The 19,958-nt window shown below is 36.9% G+C and overlaps 1 protein-coding gene across 1 annotated transcript in view; it reads right to left on the bottom strand.

The window, feature by feature from the left end:
* Positions 1-19,958, bottom strand: part of LOC138918352 (phosphatidylinositol 3,4,5-trisphosphate 3-phosphatase TPTE2-like) — a 367,155-nt gene that overhangs the window by 291,591 nt on the left and 55,606 nt on the right. The window lies entirely within an intron of this gene.

Below are 19,958 nucleotides of genomic sequence, written 5' to 3'. Positions count from 1 at the left end.
AGACTTTTTTTAAAAATAAGTTTAGGTTTACAGAAAAATTAAGCAGAAAGTACAGAGAGTTTCCATATACCCCCCTTCTCCCTCACAGCTTCTCCTATCACTAATATCTTGCATTCATCTGGTATATTTGTTATAACTGATGAATCAGTATTTACACATTATTGTTAACTAACATCCATAGTTGACATTGGTGTTCATTCTTCGTGTTGAACAAGTCTATTGGTTTTTCCAAATGCATAATGTCATGTATCCATCATAACAGCATCATACTGAATAACTGTACTGCCCTAAAAATCCCCTGTACTCTACATATTCATCCCTTTGCCCCCCACTCCAATTCCTAGAAACCACTGATCTTTTCACTGTCTCTATAGTTTTACCTTTTCCACAGTGTCATATAGTTGGAATCATAAAGTATATCCCCTTAGCAGACTGCCTCCTTTCACTTAGTACTTATGCAAGGATTTAAGGTTCCTCTATTTCCTTTTGTGGCTTGATAGATTCTTTTACTTTTTTTAAATTGCTTGCTGAATAATTTTCCATTGTATATAGGCATTACAGGTTATCTATTCTTCTGTGATGTCTTGGTTGCTTCCGATTTTTGGCAATTATGAATAAAGCTGCTATCAAATTTGGGTGGAGGTTTTTGTGTAGGTATAACTTTTCAACTCATTTCGGGGTTGAAACTCATTAGGAGCACAACTGCTGAATCATCTGATAAGACTATGTTTTGCTTTGTAAGACATTGCCAAAATGTCTTCCAAAGTGGCTATACTATTTTGCATTTTCACCAACAGTGAATGAGAATTCCTGTTGCTCCTTATCCTTGACAGCATTTGGTGTTTTCAATATTCAGATCTTGACCATTCTAATAGGTGGATAGTAGTATCTTCTTGTCTTAATTTGCAATTCCTGAGTGACATATGATGTTGAGCATCTTCTCATAAGCTTATTTGGCATTTGTATATCTTCTTTGGTGAGGTATCTGTTCAGATCTTTTGTCCATTTTTTGAGTACTTTCGTTTTCTGATTGTTGATTTTTAAGAGTTCTTTGTATACCTTCAATAAAAGCCCTTTACCAGATATGTATTTTGCAAATAATTTCTTCTAGTCTGTGGCTGACTTGTCTTCTCATTCTCTTGATAGTGTCTTTCACAGAGCAGAAGTTTTAAATTTTAATGAAATCCAAGTTGTCTGTATTTTCTTTCATGATTTTATTTTTGGTGTTATATATAAAATCATTGCTGTATCAAAGGCCATCTGGTTTCTTCCTGTGTTATCTTCTAGGAGTTTTATGGTTTTGCATTTCATATTTACGTCCGTGATCCATTTTGAGTTAAGTTTTGTTAAGTGTGTAAGGTCTGTGCCTAGATTTTTTTTTTTTTCTTGCACATAGATGTCCAGTTCTTCCAGCAACATTTGTTGAAAAGACCATCCTTTCTCCACTGGATTGAGTGCCTTTGCTCCTTTATCAAAGACAAGATGTCTATATTTGTGTGGGCCTATTTCTGGGCTCTCTATTCTGTTCCTTTGATCTACTTGTATATTCTCTCACCCACACCACCCTACCTTGATTACTGTAGCTTTATAGAAAGACTTAAGTCAGGTATTGTCAGTCCTCTGACTTTGCTATTCTTCTTCAATATTGTGTTGGCTATTCTGGGTCTTTTGCCTTTTCACATAAACTTTAGAATTAGTTTGTCAATATTGAAAAAAATGACTTTTCAGGATTTTGATTCAGATTGCACTCAACTACAAGTTGAAGGAATTGACATCTTAACAATATTGAGTCTTCCTATCCATGAACATGGAACATCTTCCCATTTATTTAGATCTTCTTTGATTTCATTAATCAGTTATGTAGTTTTCCTCATATAGATTTTACACATTATTTTGTTAGATTTGTACCTAAGTATTTCAATTTTTTGGTGCTAATGTAAATGGTGGTGTGCTTGTTTCAAATTCCAATTATTCATTGCTGGTATAAAGGAAAGCAATCAACTTTTGTATATTAACCTTGTTCTTGAAACTCTGCTATAATTTCTTATTATTCCAGAAGGTTCTTAGTAAATTATTTTCGATTTTCTACAGAGATAATCATGTCACATGTGAACAAAGACAGTTTTATTTCTTCTGTTCCAATCTGCATACTTTTGTTTCCTTCTTACTGCATTAGTTAGGACTTACAGTATGATGTTGAAAAGGAGTGGTGAAGGGGGATATCCTTGCCTTGTACCTGATCTTATCAAGTTTCTCACCATCAAGTATGATGGTACCTGTGGATTTTTTTTTAACTTTCTAATCCCTTTTTAAATTTTTTTATTTTTATTTTATTGAGGTCATAATAGTTTATAACATTGTGAAATTTCAGTTTTACATTTTTCTTTGTCAGTCACCATATATTTGTGACCCTTTGCCCTTTATGTCCATCCCCAAGTTCCTTCCCCTGTGGTAACCACTAATCTGTTTTCTTTGTCCATGTGTTTGTTTATCTTCCACATATGAGTGAAATCATACACTGTTCGTCTTTATCTGTCTGCCTTATTTTGCTTAACATAATACCATCAAGGTCTATCCGCATTGTTGCAAATGGGATGATTTTGTCTTTTTTTATGGTCGAGTAGTATTCCATTGTATATATATATACACACAAACACACACACATATATATATACAATGTATATATATACATATATATATATAATGTATATATACCACATCTTCTTTATCGTCAGTTGACAGGCACTTGGGTTGCTTCCACATTTGGCTATTTTGAATAATGCTGCAATGAACATAGGGGTGCATAAGTCTCTTTGAATTGTTGATTTCAAGTTCTTTGGATAAATACCCAGTAGCAGGATAGCTGGGTCATATGGTATATATATTTTGGATTTTTTGAGAAATCTCCATACTGTTTTCCATAGTGGCTAGAGCAGTTTGCATTCCTACCAGCAGTGTATGGGGGTTCCCTTTTCTCCACATTGTCTTCCATTTGTTATTTTTCGTCTTGTTAATTATAGCCATTCTTACAGGTGTAAGGTAATATCTCATTGTAGTTTTGATTTGTATTTCTCTAATGATTAGTGATGTTGAATATCTCTTTATGTGCCTGTTGGCCATCTGTATATCTTCTTTGGAAAAATGTCTGTTTATATCCTCTGCCCATTTTTTGATCAGGTTGTTTGTTTTTTTGTTGTTGACTTGTAGGCGTTATTTATATATTTTGGAGTTAAACCCTTGTCGCATACATGATTTGTAAATATCTTCTCTCAGTTGGTGGGTTGCCCTTTCATTTTGTTCCTGGTTTCCTTTGCCTTGCAGAAGCTCTTTAGTCTGATGAAGTCCCATTTGGTTATTTTTTCTTTTGTTTCCCTTGCCCAAGTAGACTGGTATTCAAAAAGATCCTTCTAAGACTGATGTCAAAGAGTGCACTGCCTATGTTTTCTTCTAGGAGTTTTATGGTTTCACATCTTACCTTCAAGTCTTTAATCCATTTTGAGTTAATTTTTGTGTATGCTGTAAGATAAGGGTCTACTTTCATTCTTTTCATGTGGCTGTCCAGTTTCCCCAACACCATTTATTGAAGAGACTTTCCTTTCTCCATTGTATGTTCTTAGCTCCTCTGTCAAAGATTAGCTGTCCATAGATGTGCGGTTTTATTTCTGGGCTTTCAAGTCTGCTCCACTGATCTGTGTGTCTGTTTTTGTACCAGTACCATGCTGTTTTGATTACTATAGCTTTGTAGTATGCTTTGAAGTCAGGGATTGTGATGCCTACAGCTTTGTTCTTTTTTCTCAGGGTTGCTTTAGCTATTCAGGGTCTTTTCTTGCTCATTATGAATTTTGGGATTCTTTGTTCTCTTTTCATGAAGAACATCATTGGGATTCTGATTTGGATTGCACTGAATCTGTAGATTGCGTTAGATACTGTGGACATTTTAACTATGTTTATTTTTCTAATCCATATGCATGGAATCTCTTTCCACTTCTTTATGACATCATCAATTTCTTCCAATAATGTCTTACAGTTTTCCTTGGTTAAATTTATTCCTACATAATTTATTCTTTTTATTGTGGTTACAAATGGGATTGTATTCTGGAGTTCTCCTTCTGTTAGTTCATCATTAGAGTATAGAAATGCAACTGATTTTTCTAAGTTGATTTTGTACCCTGCAACTTTGCTGTAGTTGTTGATTATTTCTAACAGTTTTCTGATGGATTCTTTAGAGTTTTTGATATATAAAATCATATTATCTGCAAACAGCAAGTGTTTCACTTCCTCATTGGCAATTTGGATACATTTTATTTCTTTTTCTTGCTTAATTGCCCTGGCCAAAAACTCCAGTACTATGCTGAATAAGAGTGGTGAGGGTGGGCACCCTTGTCTTGTTCCTGTTCTCAGAGGGAGGGCTTTCAGTTTTTCCCCATTGAGTATAATGTTGGCTGTGGGTTTGTCATATATGGCCTTTATCATGTTGAAGCACTTTCCTTCTATACTCATTTTATTGCGAGTTTTTATCATAATTGGACGTTGGATATTGTCAAATGCTTTCTCTATGTCTATTGACATGATCATGTGATTTTTATTCCTCATTTTGTTAATGTGGTGCATCACATTGCTTGATTTGCAGATGTTGACCCCTCCCTGTGTCCCTGCTATAAATCCCACTTGATCATGGTGTATGATCCTTTTAATGTATTGCTGTATTTGGGCTGCCAATATTTTGTTGAGGATTTTTGCATCTATGGCCATCAGCGATATTGCCCTGTAATTTTCCTTCTTTGTGTTGTTCTCTTCTGGGTTTGAGATCAGGGTGATGTTGGCCTTACAAAATGTGTTAGGAAGTGTTCTATCTTCTTCAATTTTTTGGAATAGTTTGAGAGGGGTAGGTATTAAATCTTCTTTGAATGTTTGGTAGAATTCTCCAGAGAAGCCACCTGGTCCTAGACTTTTATTTTGGGGGAGGTTTTTGATTACTGTTTCAATCTCTTTACTTGTGATTGGTCTATTCAGATCATCTATTTCTTCTTGATTCAGTTTTGAGAGGTTGTATACGCCTAAGAATTTGTCCATTTCTTCTAGATTGTCCAATTTGTTGGCATATACTTTTTCATAGTATTTTCTTATAACCCTTTGTATTTCTGCGGTATCCGTTGTTAATTTCTCCTGTTTAATTTCTAATTTTATTCATTTGAGTCTTCTTTTTTCTTAGTGAGTCTGGCTAAGGGTTTGTCAATTTTGTTTATCTTTTTAAAGAACCAGCTCTTAGTTTCATTGACCCTTTCTACAGTAATTTTTTTGTTTATTTCAATTTCATTTATTTCCACTCTACTTTTTATTATTTCCCTCATTCTGCTGACTTTGGGCTTTGTTTGTTCTTCTTTTTCTAACTCTGTTAGGTGTACTTTAAGATTGCTTATTTGAGATTTTTCTTGTTTGTTAAGGTGGGCCTGTATTGCTATGAATTTCCCTCTGAGGACTGCTTTTGCTTTATCCCATATGAGTTGGTATTGGTGTATTTTCATTTTCATTTGTTGCTAGATGTTTTTGATTTCTCCTTTAATTTCTTCAATGATCCATTGGTTGTTCAGTAGTATGTTGTTTAGTCTCCACTTATTTGTCACTTTCCCAGCTTTTTTCTTGTAGTTGAATTCCAGTTTCATAGCACTATGGTCAGAAAAGATGCTTGACATGATTTCGGTCTTCTTAAATTTATTGAGGCTTGCCTTGTTTTCAAACATGTGGTCTATTTTTGAGAATGTTCCATGTGCACTTGAGAAGAATGTGTATTTTGTTGGTTTTGGATGGAGTGTTCCGTATATACCTATTAAGTCCATCTGGTCTCGTTTTTCATTTAATTCCACTACTTCCTTGTTGACTTTCTCTCTGGATGATCTATCCACTGATGTAAGTGGAGCGTTAAGGTCCCCTACTATTATTGTGTCGCTGTTGATATCTCCTTTTAGGTTTGTTAATAGTTGCTTTATGCACTTCGGTGTTCCTATGTTAGGTGCATATATATTTACAAGAGTTATATCTTCTTGGTGGAGTGTCCCTTTTATCATTATATACTGCCCCTCTTTGTCTCTCATTGCCTTTTTTTATCTTAAAGTCTACTTTGTCTGATACAAGTATGGCGACATCTGCTTTCTTTTGTTTGCCATTAGCTTGGAGTATCATCCTCCATCCCTTCACTCTGAGCCTGTGTTTATCTTTAGAAGTGAGATGTGTTTCCTGGAGGCAGCATATTGTTGGGTCTTGGTTTTCAATCCATCCAGCCACTCTGTGTCTTTTGAGTGGACAATTCAATCCATTTACACTTAGAGCAATTATTGATATATGAGGTCTTAATGCTGCCATTTTATCACTTGTTTTCCAGTTGTTCTTTATTTTCCTTGTTTCTTCTCCCATTTATTCAGACCTGCAATTCAGTTTGGTGGTTCTCTAGGATCGTTTTCTCACTGTTTATCATTTCTGTCTCTGTTCTGATTTTTTGTTTAGTGGTTACTGTGAAGTTAGTATAAAAGATCTTGTAGTGAGACAGTCTATTTTCTGATAGCTCTTATTTCTTTAGTCTAAGCAAGCTCTATCCCTTTATTCTTCCCCATCTAAGTTATTGTTGTCACACTTTATTCCGTTTTGTGTTGTGAGTTTGTGGGTAAAACAAAGTGATTATAGTTATTTTTGATGTTTTCCTTCCCTTTATCTTGAACGTTATAATTATTTACTAACCTGTTCTGATACCTGCAATTTTCTGATTTTATCTGCCTATTTATCTCCTTGCTCAAGCCTTTGTAAACTTTTCTCTTTTTTTGAGGTATGAGGGCCTTCCTGATCATTTCTTGTAGGGAGGGGCTCTTGTGGCAATGAACTCTCTTAGCTTTTGTTTCTGGGAAAGTTTTGACTTCTCCATCATATCTGAAGAATATTTTCACTGGGTAGAGTATTCTTGGCTGAAAGTTTTTGTCTTTCAGAATTTTGAATGTATCATTCCACTCTCTCCCAGCCTGTAAGGTTTCTGCTGAAAGCTTGATAGGGGTTCCCTTGTAGGTTATTATCTTCCGCCTTGCTGCCCTTAATATATTTTTTTGTCATTGTTTTTTGCCAGTTCTACTGATATATGCCTTGAAGAAGGTCTCTTTACACTGATGTAATTAGGAGTCCGATTGGCTCCTTTTACTTGTAATTCCAGCTCCTTCCCCAGGTTTGGGAAGTTCTTAGCTATTATTCCTTTGAACAAGCTCTCTGCTCCTTTCTCCTTCTCTTCTCCCTCTGGAATACCTATAATCCTTATGTTGCATTTCCTAAGTGAGTCAGATATTTCTTGGAGAACTTTTTCATTTCTTTTCAGTCTTAGTTCTCTCTCCTCCATCTGAAGCATTTCTATATTTCTGTCCTTTAAATTACTAATTCTGTCCTCCATAATATCAGCTCTGTTATTTAAGGACTCCAGATTTTTCTTTCATTCTTTGTGTTTTACATCTTCAACATTTCTGATTTCTTTTTATACTTTCAATCTGATTTGTGAAGAAATCCCTCTGTTCAATAATTTTATTCCTGATTTCATTGAGCTATCTTTCTGAGTTTTCCTGTAATTTGTTGAGCTTTTCTATGATAGCCATTTTTGCTTCTCTGTCATTTAGCTTGTACATTTCTGTGACTTCAGGATTGATTTCTGGGTGCTTGTCATTTCCCTTCTGGTCTAGAGTGTTAATATGCCTCTTCATCCTATTTGGTGAGGTAGGTGTGTGATTTGCATAGTGTAGCTTCCACCTGCTGCCACTAGGGGTGGGCAGGAGCTGAGTATTCTGAGCCCATCTCAATCCCTGGCAGCTGTGCCTGTCCTTTAGATGCTATGCTGACAGGACCTGTCTGCATTTGCTCACTGGCCACCTCTGCTTTATACATGTATACGCAGGCACTCTTGTGGGAGTCCCTTTCTCTGGCCCACTGTCTGAGCTGGAGTGACAGATAGGGGAAGGGTCACTTTCTTTTGTGTGCGCAATCCTGGGGTGCTCTCCTTCTGCACTCGCTGTCTCCCTTCCTGGGCTGCTCAGCTTAGTGAAGATGTCCTTGTTATTGCTTAGCCTCCTTGGTGTGGAGCTTTCCCATGGGCTGGGAGGACACTCCAAGGGCAAAGGCATTCCCATGGAGTTCTGCCCCCTCCCCCCTCTCTTTTCAGAGCTGCACGCAGTCCCACACCCTAGATCACTTCTGTTTGGGGAGAGAGAGGCAATCCCCTTACCTCCTTCTGCTACCCCCCAGGGGGTACAGCACTTCCAATTTCAGACGTATGGCTACATAGATCTCTCAGACATCTATTGTGTTGTATGAATTGAATGTCTTCTGTTGGTTTATGAGTGTCCTTTTCATAGTATCTTAGGGGGGGAGAGTCTAAGGGAAGAGCTCACTCCACCGTGATATGCTGTCAATCCTCCTAGCTGTAGGCCTTTTGTAGATGTTTTTTCGTCAAGTTAAGGAAGTTCCTCCCTATTCCTAGTTTGCTGGGAGTTTTTATCACAAATGAGTGTTGGAGTTTGTCATATGCTTTTTCTGCATCAATTGATATGATGTAATTTTTCTCCTTTGACCTTTTGATATGATGGATTACATTAATTTTCAAATTTTGAGCCAGCCTTGCTTACTTGGGATAAATCTCACTTGATCTCAGTGCACAATTGTTTATATACATTGTAGGACTCAATTTTCTTGAGAGTTTTTACGTTTATGTTCATGAGAGATACAGGTCTGTAGTTCTCTTTTCTTGTAATTTCTTTGTCTGATTTTAGTATTAGGGTAATGCTAGCCTCATAGAATGAATAAGGAAGTGTTCCCTGTTCTTTTATTTTCTGCAACAGATTTTAGAGAACTGATATCACTTCTTCCTTACGTGTTTGGTGGAATTGACAAGTGAAATCATCTAGGCATATTATCTGTTTTGGAAGGTTTTCAATTATTGATTTAATTTCTTTAACAGACGTGGGTCTATTCAGACTATCTATTCCTCCTTGTGAGTTTTGGTAGTGTCTTTTAAAGGAATCCTCAATTTCATATAAGCTATAAAATTTGTGGGCTTATGGATTTGTTCACATTATTCCTGTATTATCCCTTTAATGTCCATACGATCAATCATGATAATCCCTCTTTCATTTCTGATATTAGTAATTTGTAACTTCTCTCTTTTGTTCCTGGTTATCTCTCCAGAGAGATATTAATTTTATTGATATTTTCAAAGAAACAGCTTTTGGTTTTGTTGATTTTCTCTATTGTTTTCTTGCTTTCAATTTCATGGATTTCTGCTCTAATTTTTATTATTTCTTTTCTCCTATTTTTTTAAAGTTTATATTGCTCTTCTTTCTCTAGCTTCCTAAATTGGAAGCCTAGATTATTGATTTTAATAATATTATTAAATGTATTCTAACGTATGCATTAGAATCTAATGTATTCATCTCTTCTAATGTATGCATTCAATGCTATAAATTTTCCTCTAAGCACTGGTTTTGCTGCATCCCACAAGTTTTGATTGGTTGTTTTTTCATTTTCATTTAGTTCAAAATATTTTAAAATTTCTCTGAGACTTCTACTTTGACTAATGTGTTATTGAGAAGTGTGCTGTTTAATCTCCCAGAATTTTGTGATTTTCAAGCTATCTTTCTCTTACTGACTTCTAATTTAATTCCACTGTGGTCTGACAGCATACTTTGAATGATCCCTATTTCTTTAAATTTGTTAAGATGTGTGTTATGGACCAGTACGTGATCTAGCTTGGTGAATCTTCCATGTGAGCTTGAGAAAAATGTGTATTCTGCTCTTGTTAAATGAAGTATTCTGTAAGTATCAATTAGATCCAATTGACTGAAGGTGATGTTCAGTACCACTATACCCTTACTGACTTTTTGCCTGCTGGATTTATCAAATACTGATAGAGGAGTGTTAAAATCTCCAACTATAATAGTGGCTTTGTCTATTTCTCTTTGCGGTTCTATCAGTTTTTGCCTCACATATTTTGATGTTCTGTTGTCAGGTGCATACACATTAGAACTGCTACGTCTTCCTAGAGAATTAACTCTGTTATCATCATTTAATGTCCCTCTTAATCCCCAATAATTTTGCTTGCTCTGAAGTCTGTTATGTCTGAAGTTAAAATAGCTATTCCCACTGTCTTTTAATTATGTTATCATGGCATATTTTTCTCCATTCTTTTACTTCTAATCTACCTTGGTCTTTACATTTAAAGTTGGTTTCTTACAGATAACATATAGTTGGGTCTTGTTTTGTTATCAAAGAAATTAGTCTCTGTCTTTTAATTGGTATGTTTAGCCCAGTCATACTTCAAGTTTTAGACTATTGATATAGTTGGATTAGTAGAATTATTTTTGCTTTTCTCAAGTTCATTTTTAAAAAGATATTTGGGGGCCAGCCAGATGGTGCAGTGGTTAAGTTCACACATTCCACTTCAGTAGCCCGGGGTTTGCCAGTTTGGACCCTGGGTGAGGACCTACGCACTGCTTGTCAAGCCATGCTGTGGCAGGCATCCCACATGTAAACTAGAGGAAGATGGGAACGGATGTTAGCTTAGGGCCAGTCTTCCTCAGCAAAAAAGAGGAGGGTTGGTGGCAGGTGTTACCACAGGGCTAAACTTCCTCAAAATAAAAAAAAGATATTTGGCTATATCACTGAAAATCAAGACTCTCCTTCACCCAAACCACTGAATTAGGTAATTTAATCACTCTATAATTTAATTTTCTCATCTATGAAATGAAACACATTCAAAATGCACTTTCCATCTGTCAACTTCATAAAATCATGATGAATATTCACCATTTCACAAATATTATTTGCTTTTAGACAACGTGCCCTCTTCACTGGGGTTATGCAAAAACATCAGTATGTGACAACAATATAACCTGAGTATTCTCTCTGTCTTTTTTTTGCAGAGGACAATTTGCCCTGAGCTAACATCCATTGCCAATCTCCCTCTTTTTGTCTTTACTTTAAAAAAAAATTTTCAAGTTATTTTTTAAATTTTTTTTCTTTTTTTAATTGCAGTATCATTGGTTTATAACAACATATAAACTTCAGGTGTACATCATAATATATTTTGAATTCTCTGTAGATGACATCATGTTCACCACCCAAAGACTAATTATAATCCATCACCACACACACGTGCTTGATCACCCCTTTCGCCCTCCTCCTTCCCTTTTCCCCTCTGCTAATCACCAATCCAATCTCTGTTGCTATGTGTTTGTTTGTCGTTTTTCTCTTCTACCTATGAGTGAGATCATATGGTATTTGACTTTCTCCCTCTGATTTATTTCACTTAGCATCATACCCTCAAGGTCCATCCATGTTGTCACAAATGGCCAGATTTCATCATTTCTTATGGTTGAGTAGTATTTCATTGTGTATATATACCACGTATTCTTTATCCATTCATCCCTTGATGGGCACTTAGGTTGCTTCCAAGTCTTCGTTATTGTGAATGATGCTATGATGAACATAGGGTGCATGTATCTTTATGCATTTCTGTTTTCAAGTTCTTTGGATAAATATCCACCAGTAGAATAGCTACATCATCTGGTAGATGTATTCTTAATTTTCTGAGAAAACTCCATATTGTTTTCCATAATGGCTGGACCACTATGCACTCCCACTAGCAGTGTATGGGGGTTCCCTTCTCTCCACATCCTCTCCAGCACTTACTGTTTCCTGTCTTGTTAATTATAGCTATTCTGACCAGAGTGAGGTGATATCACATTGTAGTTTTGATTTGCATTTCCCTGATAGTTAATGATGTTGAACATCTTTTCATGTGCCTGTTGGCCATCTGGATATCTTCTTTGGAGAAATCTCTGTTCAGATCTTTTGCCCATTTTTAAATTGGGTTCTTAGTTTTTTTTGTTGTTGAGATGTATGAGTTCTTTGTACATTTTGGATATTAATCCCTTAATATCTGATATATGGTTTGCAAATATCTTCTCTCAATTGTTAGGTTGCGTTTTCATTTTGTTGATGCTTTCCTTTGCTGTGCAGAAGCTTTTTGGTTTGATGTAGTCCCATTTGTTTATTTTTTCTGTTTCCTTTGCCCAGTCAAACATGGTATTTGAAAAAAGCTGCTAAGACTGATGTCAAAGAGCACACTCCCTGTGTTTTCTTCGAGAAGTTTAATGGTTTCAGATCTTACATTCAAGTCCTTAATCCATTTTGAGATGATTTTTGTGCATGGTGTAAAGTAATGGTCTACTTTCATTCTTTTGCTTGTGGCTGTCCAGTTTTCCCAACACCATTTATTGAAGAGACTTTCCTTTCTCCATTGTATGTTCTTGGCTCCCTTGTCAAAAATTAGTTGTCCATAGATGTGTGGGTTTATTTCTAGGCTCTTGATTCTATTCCTTTGATCTGTGTGTCTGTTTTTGTGCCATTACCATGCTGTTGTGGTTACTATAGCTTTGTAGCATGTTTTGAAATCACGGAGTGTGAGATCTCCAGCTTTGTTCTTTTTTTCTCAGGATTCCTTTGGATATTCAGAGCCTTTTGTTGTTCCATATAAATTTTAGGATTCCTTGTTCTATTTCTGTGAAAAATGTTGTTGGAACTTTGATGGAGATTGCATTGAATCTGTAGATTGCTTTAGGAACTATGGACATTTTAACTATGTTAATTCTTCCAATCCAAGAGCACAGAACCTCTTTCCACTTCTTTGTGTCTTCTTCAATTTCTTTCAACAATGTTTTCAGTTTTCTGTGTACAGATCTTTCACCTCTTTGGTTAAGTTTATTCCTAGGTATTTTATTCTTTTTGTTGCAATTGTAAATGGGATTGTATTCTTAATTTTTCTTTCTGCTACTTCACTGCTAGTGTATAGAAACACAACTGATTTTTGTGTTTTGATTTTGTATCCTGCAATTTGACTATATTCACTTACTATTTCTAAAAGCTTTTTAGTGGATTCTTTAGGGTTTTCTATATATAAAATTATGTCATCCACAAATAGGGACAGTTTCACTTCTTCCTTTCCAATTTGGATCCCTTTTATTTCTTTTTCTTGCCTGATTGCTCTGGCTAAGACTTCTAATACTATGTTAAATAAGAGTGGTGAAACTAGGCATCCTTGTCTCGTTCCTGTTCTTAGAGGGATAGCTTTCAGTTTTTTTCCATTGGGAATGACAGTAGCTGTGGGGTTGTCATATACAGCCTTTATTATGTTCAGGTATTTACCTTCTATGCCCATTTTATTTAGAGTTTTTATCATAAATGCATGCTGTATCTTTTCAACTGCTTTCTCTGCAGCTATTGAGATGATCATGTGACTTTTATTCCTCTTTTTGTTAATGTGGTGTTATCACATTGATTGATTTGTGGATGTTGAACCATCCCTGCATCCCTGGAGTGAATCTCACTTAATCATGGTGTATGATCTTTTTAATGTATTGTTGTATTCAATTTGCTAGTATTTTGTTGAGGATTTTTGCATCGATGTTCATCAACGATATTGGCATGTAATTTTCTTTTTTTGTGTTGTCCTTGTCTGGCTTTGGAATCAGGGTAATGTTGACTTTGTAGAAGGAGTTAGGAAGCTTGCCCTCCTCTTCAATTTTTTGGAAGAGTTTGAGAAGGATAAGTATTAAGTCTTCTTTGAATGTTTGGTAGAATTCACCAGGGAAGCCATTTGATCCTGGACTTTTGTTTTTGGGGAGGTTTTCGATTACTATTTCAATCTCCTTACTGGTGACTAGTCTATTCAAATTCTCTATTTCTTCTTGATCCAGTTTTGGAAGGTTGTATGATTCTAAGAATTTATCCATTTCTTCTAGATTATCCAATTTGTTGTCATATAGCTTTTCATAGTATTCTCTTATTACTTTTGTATTTCTATGATGTCCATTGTAATTTCTCCTTTTTCATTTCTGACTTTATTTATTTGAGCCTTCTCTCTTTTGTTCTTGGTGAGTCTAGCTAAAGGTGTCTCAATTTTGTTTATCTTTTCAAAGAACCAGCTCTTGGTTTCATTAATTTTTTCTATTGTTTTTTACTCTCTATTTTATTTATTTCTTCTCTGATTGTTCTTATTTCCTTCCTTCTGCTGATTTTGGGCTTTGTTTCTTCTTCTTCTTCCAGTTCCTTTAGGTGCACTGTTAGATTGTTTGTTTGGAAATTTTCTTGTTTGTTAAGGTAGGCCTGAATTGCCATAAACTTCACTCTTAGAACCACTTTTGCTCTATCCCATAAATTTTGGCATGTCATATTTTCTTTTTCATTTGTCTCCAGGTATTTTTTTAATTTCTCCTTTGATTTCTCCATTGACCCAATTGTTGTTCAGCAGCATTTTGTTTAATCTCCACATATTTGTGGCTTTTCTGATTTTCTTCCTGTAATTGATTTCTAGTTTCATTATCTTTGTGGTCAGGAAAGATGTTTGGTATTATTCTAATCTTCTTAAGTTAGTGAGACTTGTTTTTGGCCTAATATGTGATTGAGCCTGGAGAATGGTCCAGGAGCATTTGAAAAGAATGTGTATTCTGTGGTTTTGGGATGGAATGTTCTATATATATCCACTAAGTCCATCTGGTCTAATGTGTTGTTTAAGGCCAATGTTTCCTTATTGATCTTCTTTTTAGATGACCTATCCATTGGTGTAAGTGGAGTGTTCAAGTCTCCTACTATTATTGTGTTACTGTCTATTTCTCTTTTTTGTCTGTTAATAATTGCTTTACATATTTAGATGCTCCTATGTTGGGTACATAGATATTTACAAGTGTTATATCCTCTTCTTAGATTGTTCCCTTTATCATTATGTAGTGCCCTTTGTCTCTTGTTACAGTTTTTGTTTTAAAGTCTATTTTGTCTGATATGAGTATTGCTACCCCAGCTTTCTTTTCATTGCCATTTGCATGGAGTATCTTTTTACATCCTTTCACTTTCAATTTGTGGGTGTCCTTAGGTCTGAAGCTTGTCTCTTGTATGCAGTATATATATGGGTCTTGTTTTCTTTGTCCAATCAGCCAGCCTATGCCTTTTGGTTGGAGCATTTGGTCCATCGACACTTAAAGTAGCTATTGAAAAATATGTCTTTGTTGCCATTTTGTTACTTTTTTCTGGGTGTTTTAGTAGTTCTTCTCTGTGCCTTTCTTCTTCTCTTTTTCTCTTCCCTTGTGGTTTGATGGCTTTCTTTAGTAATATGTTTGACTCCCTTTCTCCTACTTACTCATATATTTATTACAGGTTTCTGGTTTGTGATTACCATGAAGTTCATGTATAGTAATCTACGTATACAGCAATCTATATTGAGTTGATAGTCTCTTTAATTTGACCTCTTTCTAACAGCTCTACTCTTTTACTCCCCTCCTCCCACATTTAATTTTTTGATGTCATATCTAACCTCTTATTTTGTGTGAGTGTATCCATTCCCTCTTATCATTGAAATAGGTAATTTTAGTACTTTTGTCTTTTGACCTTCATATTATCTTAATAGGTGGTTGATCTGCTACCATTACTGTATTTTTGCCTTTCGTAGTGATTTTATTGTGGTTTCTTTTTTTTGGATAATTTTCTTATTCTTATATGTGATCTTCTCTTTCCCACTTAAATAAGTACCTTCAGCAGTTCTTGTAGAACTGGTTTCTTGGTGATAAACTCCTGGTTTCTTGGTGATAAACTCCTTTAATTTGTGCTTGTCTGGGAAACTCTTTCTCTCTCCTTCCATTCTGAATGATAACCTTGTCAGGTAGAGTATTCTTGGCTGTAGGTTTTTTCCTTTCAGCACTTTAAATGTATTGTGCCACTCTCTTGTAGCCTTTAGGGTTTCAGCTGAGAAGTCAGCTGATAGCCTTATGGGCTTTCCTTTGCATGTCAGTCATTGCCTTTCTCTTGCAGCTTTTAGGACTCTCTCTTTATCTTTAATTTTGGACATTTTAATTATAATGTGACTTGGTGTGGGCCTCTTTGGGTTTATCTTGTTTGGTGCTCTTCGTGCTTCATGTACTTGGATGTCTGTTGCCTTCCTTAGGTTAGGAAAGTTTTCAGTTATAAAATAAATTCTTCAAGTAAATTCTCTACCCCTTTGTCTCTCTCTTCCTCTTCTGGGACACATATAATATGAATGTTAGTGCACTTGATCTTGTCCCGGAGTTCTCTTAGACTGTTCTCATTCTTTTTCACTTTTTCTTTTATCTGTTCAGCTTGGGCGATTTCCTCTAGTTTTTTGTCCAGCTCACTGATCCCTTTTTCTGTATCATCTACTCTACTATTGAGACCCTCTAGTGAATTTTTCATTTCCAGTATTGTATTCTTCATTTCTGATTGGTTCTTTTTTATATTTTCCAATTCTTTGTTGACGATCTCACTGTGTTCATCGAGTCTTCTCCCAAGATCAGTGAGCATCCTTACGAATTTTTGGTTGAACTCTTTGTCAAGTAGATTGCTTACTTCTGTTTCATTTCACTCTTTTTCTGGAGTTTTCTCCTGTTCCCTTGCTTGGAATGTATTCCTTTACCTCCTCATTTTGCCTCTTTGTGCTTATATCTATGCATTAGGTGACTGAGCTATGTCTCCTGATGTTGGAGAAGTGGCCTATGTAAAAGATACCTTCTGGGGCCTAGCAGTGTGCTTCTCTCTCGTCACTAGTCCAAATGTTCCAAGAGTGACCCCTGTGTAGGCTACTTGTGTCCTGCTACAGCAGGGCTGCTCTTACTGCAGGTACCCAGAGAATCTAGGCTTCCCGCCCCCACCCCGGCTGTCTATTTGTAAATTGGGTTTGAGGAGCCCCAGCACGGTTGGCAGCAAGGTCTAATAGCATGCTCCTGTTGCAGTTTTTCTGTTAAGTGAGTAGGCGTCCAGTGTGGCTGGTTGCTAGGCTCGGGAGCTTACAATTGCTGTAGGCCTCAGGCCTACAAGGCTGTGGTCAGCTCTCTCAGGATTGCAGCTGAGTGGGGATGGCCCCAGGCATGGGTGCTCCCAACTGTTTCAGGCTTTGGAAGCTAGGGCACATCCCCTATAAGGCTGTTTGACAAGCACAGGTCTTCTGCCATTTATAACCCCCCCACACATACAGGTCCACACACACTGTCCACACAGTCCTGGCACATGCACACCTCCTGACCCCCTGAAGCAGACCCAGTCACCCCACTGCAGAGACCCCCCCCTCACATTCTCCACCAACACACTCAACACTCCACCTGCTCCTCATGCAGGCCCTGCCCCAAGAGGAGGACATACTTGCTTGCCTGCAGAAGATCAAGGCACCCAGTCGATGCAGCCAACAGGTAGCCTGAGGGCTTGCTCTTGCGTGGGGCCAGTCCCTAGGGCAGGCTGCCTGCCCTGGCTGAGGATTAAATCACACTCTAGTGGGTGTGGCAGACCTCTGGGCTAACAGGCCAGGGGAAGAACCCCAATTGTTTCTGTGACAGCACACTTGTACTTGTTCACAACAATGGCTGTGCCAATGCGTCGGTCTCTGGAGAGGCCTCATCTCTCACCAAGATGCACCCAGAACTTACCAGCTGAGTCTCTTTTCATCAAAGGCCTGTGTACCTTTCTTTCTAGTGATTTTAGGTAGCTTTCTGACACAGGTGGATTTGTGCATGGGCCCTTTAACAGTTAGGTTTTTCCGCTTATGTCCAATAGCTTTTCTAGGGGTATTCCCTGTTGTAGTTACTAGTCAGTGAAGGCAGATATTATGACACTTGTCTCATTTGTGCTGAGTCCTAAAGGTGCTTATAGCGGTAATGGACCCCTGCTCAGGTTCACACTCCTCCAGAGAAGGCTGTGTACCTTAGGGTTGCTCCCAGTCAGCTGGCTGTGAAGCTGCGTGGCTTGGGAAAGTGGCTTTTTTCTCTCCAGAAAGGAATTTTTGCTTCTTTCATTTCAGTCAGGACAGTCGTTAGTTGTGGGGGTTCTTTTTATCCAGTTTTCAGTAATCTCACTAAGGAGTAATTTTCCAAGAATAGCTATAACTTCGATTTCTTCATGGGAGGAGGTGTGTTCACAGTCTGCCTAAACTACCATATAGAAGAGATCCTTTCTTTCTTTTCTTATGTGAGCCACCACCATAGCATGGCCACCAACGGAGAAGTAGTGTAGGTCTGTGCCTGGGATAAGAACACTGGCAGCGAGAGTGGAGTGCACCGGAACAACAAGATCCAAATTTTTAATTTCAAATACATCACCACCCCTCATATTAAACTTCCTTAGAAAAACACACCTTAGGTCCTAGGTCTCAACAAAGGTGACTATATAATACAGCACCCAAGAGAGGACACTTCTGAGAGTGAAAAGGACACACTATTAATAATTATTCTGAGATAACAGACACAGACTGAGATGGTCCCAAGCAAAATGTTAGCCCTTCTCTAATACAAGATGCCGGACAGAGTAGCCAACAGCCACAAGGAATGAAAGCTCACAAGTCAAAACAATTACATACCTGAGGAGTACAACGACTGAAAAAGAAATACAACAAAGTGAGCAACGTAGACCATTTGAAGTAGAACTACTGGAACATACTGGAACATAAGCATGACAAATACACTTAAAGATACAAGGGAAGAAGTTAGTAGCACGAAGTGACAATGAGAAACCATAAGGAAAACCTCAGGAGGAAATAGGTGTAAAAGTACGATTGTTAAAGACTTAAGTCATGGGATAAATAGCAGTGTGGATACATGAGAACAGCAAATTATTTAGACATGGAAAATGACATTGAGAAACTCTCCCAGAAAACACAATAAAACAATAAAGTGAGAGAATATTTAAAAGAACAGCAGTGTGATATGGTGGGTAAAAAAAGACATCTAACATCTGAAATAAATGAAATCCAAGACATCTAAGATGGAAAAAAAAGAAAACAGAGAAGAGGAAATATTCAAAAACTAATGAAGATAAATTTCACAAAGTTAAAGAAGGAAGTAAAAAATTATCTGTAAAGGATCCATGGAAATGAAGAGAAAATTCTAAAAGCTTCCCAAAAGAGCAAAGAAAATAAGAACAGACTGACACGATCTCTCTCTAGAGCAAACAGAACACATCTTGTTTGAGAGCACACAAGTGACATTTATGAAAACAGACAACATATTTGGACATAAACAAAGCATTAATAACGTGCGCGGGAGCAATATCATATAGATTTTCTCTGACCGTATCGCAACTGCAATAGCTTTTTAAAAGTCAACATAATATCAAAGAAGAAAAAAGTTGAAGGACTGACATGAGCCAATGTCAAAATTCACTATAAAGCTACAGCAATCAAGACAGTGTGGTACTGGCGAAAGAACAGACAAACGGACCAAAGGAGCAGAACAGAGAGCCTAGAAATAGATGCCCGTTAACATACTCCACCGTTCTTTGACAAAGAAGCACAGACCATACAATGGAGCAAAGACAGTCTTTTCAACGAATGGTGCTGGAAGAACTGGACATCCACGTGCGAGACAATGAACGTGCACATGGACCTTTACACCTTTACAAAACGGAAATCAAAATGCATTATAGACCCACATGTAAAAAGCAAAACTCTAGAATTCCTAGAAGACAATAACACGGAAGAAAACCGAGATGACCTCTTTAGAAACATGACTTCCTAGATGTGACAGCAAAATCAAGATCATGAAAGGAATAACTGATAAGCTGGACTTCATTAACATTTTAAACTGCTGCTCCACAAGACACAATGTCAAGAGGATAAAAACACAAGCCACAGACTGGGAGAAAACATTTGCAAAAGGCACAGTTGATAAAGGAATAACAAATATACAAATACGCAAAGAAATCTTAAAACTAAACAACAAGAACACACACAACCAGATTAAAAAATGGGGCAAACAACTTAACAGACATCTGGCCAAAGAAGACATAAAAATGGCAACTAAGAGTACGAGACGATGCTCCACATCATATGGCTCCAGGGAAATGCAAATTGAACAACAATGAGATACCACTACACACCTGTTAGAATAGTCAAA

This window comes from Equus caballus, chromosome 17 (genome assembly GCF_041296265.1).
Source record: "Equus caballus isolate H_3958 breed thoroughbred chromosome 17, TB-T2T, whole genome shotgun sequence".
NCBI lineage: Eukaryota > Metazoa > Chordata > Mammalia > Perissodactyla > Equidae > Equus > Equus caballus.
Note: the sequence above shows the minus strand (reverse complement) of the source record. Positions and strands in the feature narration are given on the sequence as shown.